At 37.1% G+C, this 9,359-nt stretch overlaps 1 pseudogene; it reads left to right on the top strand.

Moving 5' to 3' along the window:
• Positions 1–1,541: 1,541 nt before the first annotated feature.
• Positions 1,542–1,717, top strand: LOC126763823 (small nucleolar RNA U3; annotated as a pseudogene).
• Positions 1,718–9,359: the final 7,642 nt, after the last annotated feature.

Genomic DNA, 9,359 nt, shown 5'->3' on the forward strand with positions numbered 1-9,359 from the left:
TCTTACCGCGGAAACACCTTGTTGCCCTAAACAACATCATAAACGCGATGATGCGCTTCCAATATTTTCCCCCGGCCTGGAAAGCCGCCACAGTCGTCTTTCTTCCCAAACAGGGAAAACCTCTAAGCGATCTGGCAAACCATCGCCCCATCAGCCTACTCTGCACCCTCAGCAAAGTAGCCGAAAGCATAATTCTTTCCCGACTGGAGAAATTTGTTTCGGAAAAGAAAATTCTTCCCGACTTCCAACATGGGTTTCGAAAGCAACACGGCACCGCACACCAACTTCTGCGGGTCTCCGAATTTGTCGCTAACAACCTCAACAAAGGAAGACACATCCCTATGCTCCTGCTTGACTGTAAACAAGCATTCGATCGGGTCTGGCATGATGGGCTTATTTACAAGCTTATAAAACTAAATTTCCCACAATACCTCATTGGCTTAGTTAAATCCTTCTTGTCTGACCGGCAAATCACTGCTAGGGTGAATGGTGAGCTCTCCGAAGCTCACCCGATCACGGCGGGAGTTCCTCAGGGGTCCAAACTCTCCCCAGTGCTGTTCAACATTTATTGTTACGACATCCCAACCGAGGAGAAAATCCTCACAGCACAATATGCGGATGATGTCGCCTTCTTGTACGCCTCCCGTACAATTAACTTCAGCACATCCGCCCTCAATAAATTCATCCCCACCGTCCTCGACTGGTACTGGTTGTGGAGATTCGACATCAACACAACCAAATCGGAGGCAATATTCTTTTCACGGAGGAAACGCATTCCACCAAAAATCTTGGTAAATAGGTTCCCCATCAAATGGAGCCCTTCCGCGAAATACCTCGGTGTTGTTTTCGACAGGCGGCTAACCTGGACGAAACAAATCTCAGCAGTTCGAGGTAAAGCCAATGGCGCCTTCGGCGCATTAAAACCCTTTTTCACCAATAAAAAGGTTTCACAAAGCACCAAAAAGCGAGCTTTTAATGCCATCATTAGAAGCATCTGCTCCTACGCCATCCCTATTTGGGGCTCTGCCTCACCCAGACAACTGTCCAGGCTTCAATCCACATACATGCGTCTACTCAGATCAGCCCTTAGTTTCCCGTGGTATGTTAGAAACAAACAGATCCTAGTGGAAACAAATCTCCCTTCCATTCAAGCGGCAGCTATTTCTTACGCTGCAAATCTCCGGGCGTCAGTTGCATCCCACGCAAACCCCAGCATCAACTGTCTTGCCACTCTCAGGTGCAAGAAAACCGACCGTTTCAGAAGGCCATGTATCCTGACAAATCCTTCCGCTCCCACCTAACCAAAACCTCGAGCTTCGCTTATTAGCGTCAGATTCTTTTGAGGGCCACCACCGCTCGCAACTGAATCTTCCTCCTTCTCCCGCAATTTATCTTCTAGGTTCATAACCATATGGTTGGCAACCAGTGTGGGGGGGTTTTAGTCGGTAGGCGCATCAAGCGAATCCGACACTACCCGCCAGGGTGTCTTTAGAAGATTTCCCCCCCACATCTCTTCAAAAAAAAAAAAAAAAAAAAAAAAAAAAAAAAAAAAAAAAAAACACTTTTTGGAAATCGACCCGCGATGACGAATTATTTTCGTTTTATCTGACAGCGTGAGGTTAAGAAGTTCATTTCTAATTTTGTCTTGTGGCATATTAGAAATGATGTTTCTTCGAAAATCGTTCGCTTACAACGGATAAAACAACTTCTGAGTGGTGATTTTAATGAATGAATTTCTTTTGGTTGAAACGCTCTACGTTGGCCGTTGAAAAGTTAAGACTATACTTTTCAGGATCATTCATTTCTTCAAAGAAATTAATGACCTTTAGAAATATGCATATTTGCATTATTTCGTTGTCATTTCCATATTCGTTGCAATAGAAGTTCTATGGCATAAGTAAAGTAATGGCCGCCCATTGTCACCCCTTGCCGCTGTAGCAGCTTCGCCTACAAACATGCGTAAATACATATGTATGTATGTATACGTATGATCGTGAATACATATCGACGCAGATTTTTGCGAGAAGCACCAGAAAGTTGTGCAATTTATGATTTTTGGCTTTTGCCATCGTCGCGAAAAGACGACTTGTTGGCAAAGGCATGCTCGGGGAAAACAGCACAATATTATCGTGAATACCGAACAAGAAAGAAAGCAGAGCGGGAAAAGGAGAAATTGGAAATGATAGCTGGCAGTCAAACGAAGAAGAGGAAAACAGCTGCGGAATATCAGAGAGCGCGTAAAAAAGATTCAACGTTTGCTGTTCCATCAATCTCTGCGGGAGCATCTATAACTACTGATGAATCAACGATCGTCAATTCACCGATAACTGGTGGGCCTTCAACGCGTGTTGATGGATTACAAAAGAGAGATGATTACGCTGCATATTCTCTTCCGCAACGAAGAGACAGAACTACTTTTCTAGTCAAAGTTCCTTCATTTAGACTTTGCTTTATTCTTCTTTTTATGTGCATAATAAATTTATAAAATGTGAATTTAACTTTACTAGTTTTCTTTCATATAAAATGATATGCATTTCTTGGAATATCACTAAGAAGTATAACTTCATCCGCGCGTAGGGACTCCACGCACCTTTTCATATATTATGACAACTTGTTATATACATATGTATGTATGTAATGAGGTGTACACATAAGTATAAATATATCAAATACAAGAAATAATTAAAAAATAGGCCTTATTTTCACATTAAACACGAATATTGCTTTGGAAAAGTAATTTAATTCAAGTGTATTCAATTGCACCTGTATTCATAAGTATGCACAAAAAGAATTCATATGAATGCACTTGCGAGAACGTATATTTATAGCAGAGAACGTTTATGATAAATATACATATATACGTTCTCTGCTAATAGATTACGATACCATTGCTAAATTACGATCTTGAGGTTAGGTTATCAGCTGCAATAATAACCCAAGACATATACCACTATAAACTAACCCCCTCTGGTATATGTCTTAGGTTATTATTGCATTTGCGAATTCATTACTTTATCTGCTTTAGATAAACTCTGCATACTCTTAAGCGTATTTTTAGTGATGCTCAAACTTTTGATCACATTACCACAGTGCCACTCAAACAGTTGACGCAAAAATAAAAGTGTTTTAAAAAGGAATACATAAGGTTCATTCATATAAAACGCAGAAAAAAGTATTATAACTCATTTATATACAGTTTTCCACAAAATAATGGTAGTTCATATAAGACAAATGTATTAACTTCTATGGATCGAAGGTATATAACGGGGTACTTTCCTTAAAATGCTAAACAAATTTTAATTGTGATGATTGTTATTCTCCTTCAGCTTTGTTAGTTCTCTGTGACCCTTGACATTACTTCTATAAAAAAGTGGAGTATTAAACATTTCCTTTCTAAAATGAAATAGTCTTTACCCTAAGAATATTCGCCAAAATAGCGAAGTAAGTAGAGTTTCATAATCCAGCAGCAAATCGATTTAGTTTTTGTAAATTTAATATTTAGATTTTTTTTTTTCAGTGGGTAGAGGAAAGCATTATACAGGGGTGAAGTGAGAAATTATACAAATAATTAAAGAAGGTAGAAAATCTATAAGAAGATTCAAGAAATCGAAGGATATTTTGTTGAAATTGTAGCAAATGCCTTACATTATAGGAACAGAAATGAAACACCGAATAGTGAAAGCCATTGCAAGCGATCCCAATGCAAAATTAATGCATTTGCGTCAACCAGGAGCATCAGTATTGAACTAACAAGTACTACTAAAAAAGCAACACATCCCAGTATAATTTGCAAGAAAGCATGCCTCCCGGCGCGTGACTAAATGGCGAAATATAATGTGGTTAGATGAATCCAAAATTGAATTATTGGATAGTAAAAGTTCTAAAAACTTTGTTTGTCGTCCCCTTACACCGAATTTAATTCCTGACTTACAATAAAACGGTCAAAAATGGCGCTAAAAACCATTTAGGGGATAGTAGTGCGACAAACTGGAGTTGAAAGCGTCGGGATCATATGTCACATTTTAGCTGAGATAATATTACCATATATCAGATGGAATACATATTTTATATGGGTATAACAATAAGATAATGACAAAGAAGAGGTGCAGAGTCAACGGAATTGAAGTTATGACTCTGTTTGTCTTCCTGACCTCAATCACATCAAACACCTCAGAATCGATATTAATGAAGTTTTACTGAAAGAAATCTTATCATTTCGACAGATTCCTGGCAGGTAGTGAAAGAAGTTTGGAAAAGATTAGTATTTGAACGTTGCCAGGACCGCATAAACTATTTTTCCAGGACCCCTGTTAAAAAAAATCAATTAAATATTAATTGCTCTATGATTTAAAGCTTTAAAGTCATTTTTTAAATTTTTCGCACTACTATACTATATAAATATTTTTATTTTACATAAACTGTGATATCACGTTTTTTTTACGTTCAATTATATAAGGACTATGCAAATTTAAATAATTTGATACAAAGAAGATTTTTTCTACTGAAAGTTCAAAGATTTGTTTTGTTCATATTTTTATGTAGACAACTCGATATGCTGTGGCTAAAGTCTACGTTAAATTATATTGTAGTAAGCAGTGATTTACGAATAAAAACGACAACTTTATAGGACTTGAGGTTAATATTTAAAATGATTGTTAAAAATTTTCGTAGAAGAGTAAATTATAAAGCTATCAGTTGATAACTGATACGTGGTTAGGATAGGTAATATTTATTATTTTTATTTATAAATATTTGCTATTTTAATTTTATTCAGTACTAATAAGTGGAAATTTTATGTATGGTGCAGTGCTGAGTAGTAGTGTTTGCATAAAGTTTGGTTGACATAACTTTAGCAACTTGTAAGATATATACAAGGTGTGTTCCAAAGTAAACAGGACTTTTTGAATCTAACGTCCCCTGGTGGCGCCATCCATATGTCGACTGGTGCGTTAGAATCTGCTATCTTTATCGATTGTCCAGTTTCATGACATTTCATAGATTGGATGTGAAGTTATTGCGTTTTAAGTGTCAGTATGTTTATGTTTTTAGTGCGAAAATGAGCTTCGAACAAAGAGAGAACTTTAAATTTTGTTTTAAAATTGGTAAAACTTTTACCGAAACGTTTCAATTGATGAATTTTGCCTATCCCGTAGCAGAGCGCACGAGTGGTTTCAACGTTTTCAAAGTGGTTGTGAGGACATAAATGACGATCAACATGTGGGCCAATCAAAATCCGTGATCACCGGAAATTCCATCAAAACTGTGCGTAAATTCATCATGGAAATAGAATTGAACATCTCCAAAACATCGATTTATCGCATTTTGACCGAACATTTGGGCTTACGAAAGGTGTGTGCACGGTTTGTTCCGCACAAATTGACTGATGACCAAAAATTGCTCAGAATCCAACATTCGAAGAACGATTATTTGACCAAAAATCACATTTTAACCATTAACCACCCCCCGTATTCACCTGATATGGCACCGTGCGACTTCTTCCTTTTCGGAAAAATGCATTTGCCCATGAAAGGAAAGCGTTATGCAGACGCAGAGGCCATTCAAAAGGCTTGCACCGGCATACTGGCATACCGGCGAGCTAAAACATCGCCGACCAACTTTTGGACCTAAAAAGCTTCGGGCGCCCGGGGCCAAGGATGTTCTGCCGCCCCCCTTTATATACCTACTTACAAGTTTCATGAGGTGGTTCGAACAAAAGTGAATTTTCACAAAATATCTTCGATATTAAGTACATATGTATATAAAATTTAGGAACTAGAAGCCACGCAAATTCTGAAGTTCCAAAATTCTCACAATACGGTTTTTGAGGAAATTGATACTAAATTTACAAGACTTTGCAGGAATTTTTGCCCGAAGTTTTAAAAAACAGCGAAGATCGTTTTGCCGCCCCCAAGACGTTGCGCCCGGGGCGACGGCTCCCTTCGCCCCCCCTAGCTACGCCACAGCCTGTATTGAAACAGAAGGAGACTATTTTGAATAAAATAAATTGAATTTGCCGAAAAAACCATTTGTTCTGTTTTTTTTTTAAGTCCTGTTTACTTTGGAACGCACCTTGTAAATATACATAAGAAATATTAGGGGACGTCCATAACCCATTTCGTCATCCTGACGATTTACTATATATACATACATACATATACATATGTATGTACATAACTCTTTATCTTTGTTGTGTACCCAATATAAATTTGGAAAGAGCAAAGCTGGTAGATTTATAAAAATAATTACAATTAATGTATAATTCACCTTGTTTTCGGATTCATAACAAAACGGTGAAAATAAAAAAGTCTTATAATTATCTAAAAAAAATCAATCGTAAGCTATAATAATGTATTATTTCGTTCCGTTATTTATGGCGTCCGTTAATCGCATGCTCCTATTACCCTGACTGATTGCGTCTCTACATACTCGTACCACAGGAATTTTTAATTTTTCCATATTTTTATGAAAACATGTTACTCCATGTCTCTTTTTCTGTTCAGACGTTTTCATTGGGATTCAAGTCAAGGAAAAGCGCAATCCATTATTTCGCGAATATTGTTGTGTTGTGTTGTATTGTTGTGTCTAGAGAAATCCTTTACACTCCTCTTCGTTTATCTTACATCATTCGTCTTTTTGAAAAGCCAATTTCTGTAAAATTTCTTCCTCTGTAGACAAAAGCGTTACCTATTCTATTAGTTGGATATATTTGGTTCATTGAGACTTATGTACATGCAATATATACGCCATGCCCTACCGTATGACAAGCAGTGCCAAACCATTACTTATGGTCCTGCATCCTTATCCACTATAACTATTATTGCTGACTTTTAAATTGAGATATAGAAACGTTTTCTGATTTTTGCTATACACATGTTACTACTTAAATCGTCCTTAACTGTCCGAGAGGTAACTTTTATGTGTCTTCTAACAAAGTACCTGAATTTTTAGTCAGTTTTTTTTTGTGTAAATTGTGACAAAAAAGTTTCCGAAAATTATACATAAAATGCAAAATATTTAATTATTCATCAATAATTATTTTATCGCCTTCAAACTAATTCCCACTTATGCCAACGATTTATCCAGTCCTCGAAACACTTTTCATAAGCACTCTTTGGAATGGCCTTCAGCTCCTTCAGCGAATTTTGTTTTATCTCTTCGATCGACTGAAAACGAATTCAACGGAGCAGCAATTTCATGAGTTTTTGGACTGAAGAGACTTAGTTGCAGTACTATTTTTGAAAACAATTCAGCAAGAACGCGTTCCCCTCAAACATCCACTAAAACCATTCGAACGGACTCGCGAGAGATGTCGAGCTGTCTTACCATCTCTCTAACACTTGCCTGACTATTTCAAGCACCACATCCTTCACTGTTTTAATATCATCAGTTAAAGAGATTGAAGGTCGTCCAGAACGAGGCATGTCTTCAACGATCTCTCAACCATCTTAGAAGACTTTGTAGGCTTGTATTTTTGATAAAATTGAATCACCGTAAGCCTTTGTCAACATTCGGAACGATTCCGCACGCGCAATTTGGTTAGAAATACAAAATTTGAACTAATTCTTTGTTCGATATTTTTATTCATTGTGAAAATCGCAACGCACTTCTGAGGTGTAACGACTTAAGCAGCTGTTGTAAACAAACTAGGGACAGTTAGGAACAGTTCTACCAACTTAGCAAAATACTTTTTTAACTCTCATTTAACGAGAAATTAAAATTTTGTTCACATAACTTTTTTGTAAGTCAATATATTAGGTTGTATATAAAAGTCCGACGGTATTTTTGTCTGTCCGTTGGCGCTGAAAGCGCGTAGTTCTAGTTTTATTCGTGCATCGGGTCGTATTCCTTGACTATAAGAAGGTTTTCGGAAAGCTCATTTCACGCGCTAACATGTTTGATTGATTGTCGTCTTAACTAAGCCATAAATAAAGATATTAAAATGAAATTTGGCGATCGCAAACATATTTGGAGCAAAATTTTGGAAAATACGGCATATTTTTTGTACATATCTCGTACTACTATGTCAACCAAAGTCTACAAAGTCGTTTTTTCAAAAATGCAAAAATCGCAAGAAATCGGATAATAACCACGCCCACCTTACAAAGGTTAGTTTATGGAACCGACTAACAAAAAACGTCAGAAACACTAAATTTCCACCGCACAACGATGCACCCAGTTTTTTTAAAAATTGAACGTTTTCGTTCTCTCAGGTACTAGACCGATTTCAATGAAATTCGGTATGTAATATTTTCTTAACACCCTGATGATATGTACGAAATATGGGTGAAATCGGTTCACAACCACGCCTTCTTCCAATATAAAGCTATTTTGACCATCTGATGCCTTCTCTGTATAATATATAAACATTTCCATCATCATCAAAAATTCATTTACAATTTGAAAAATATGCAAATGATATAAAAAATCACTTCAATAAAAATACCCCGAACTTTTTTGAAATATCAACCCATTATGTAAAATTTCTGTGCTTTTTTGTCACAAAATAAGTACTTGGAGCATTACTTGTATTATATAATTGTATCAAACTATGAGTAAACGTTGTTGGTACTTTGCCATTTCAAAATATTTTAAACTTTTACTAAGCCTTAAAAAAAATGCAATCAATTTACTAGAAATGCAAAGACAATGCTTCCCTACAAAAGATGCATAGGTAAGAAGATGCATGCATTGTCTGTGGAATCAATAATGCAATATATTGATACGGTATAAAAAATAATAGTCATCATACAAGCTAAAACTACAAAACCGTTACTATTCACGGCACAACTGGTGGCTGTGCAACATTTCTAAATGTGCTTTAAAATTCTGAAAGTTGTTGTGTCGTTTTTTAAACGAGGTGCTGCTCTCTTGTACACGGATCTTACCTTTTTTGCAGCGGCAGCAACACCAACTGCACGGCACAACCACCAAAAATCGTGCACCGTGAATCAACAAAAAACTGTAAAATAAAGGTTTGCCATTTCGTACCCTTTTTAAATTCAGTCACCCTAACAATCTCTGAGTTTGCGTAAAACGCGATCTGATGAACCGGATTTCACAGCCGTAACATCTGCCCAGCATCCAAGCGAACTTAAATCGGTTTTTTACATACACACAAGCACACATACTCACATACACAGCTATGCAGTTTCTCACTAATTGTTCGCTTGCACTGCCGCGAATGGAAGAGTTGCAGCTGCCCGACTGAGTTTTTTTAAGCGCATGCGCGCGCACTCGTAACGCACCAAGCAAACTGCAAGTAGAATTTCCCTGCATTCAGTTTGGTATGTGCACGTGTAAGTTTACTGCGCACCCCTTTGCCATTCGTTGGCCGCGCGCAGTCTTTGTAAGAATATTTT

The sequence above is a fragment of the Bactrocera neohumeralis genome, chromosome 6, assembly GCF_024586455.1.
Source record: "Bactrocera neohumeralis isolate Rockhampton chromosome 6, APGP_CSIRO_Bneo_wtdbg2-racon-allhic-juicebox.fasta_v2, whole genome shotgun sequence".
Lineage (NCBI taxonomy): Eukaryota > Metazoa > Arthropoda > Insecta > Diptera > Tephritidae > Bactrocera > Bactrocera neohumeralis.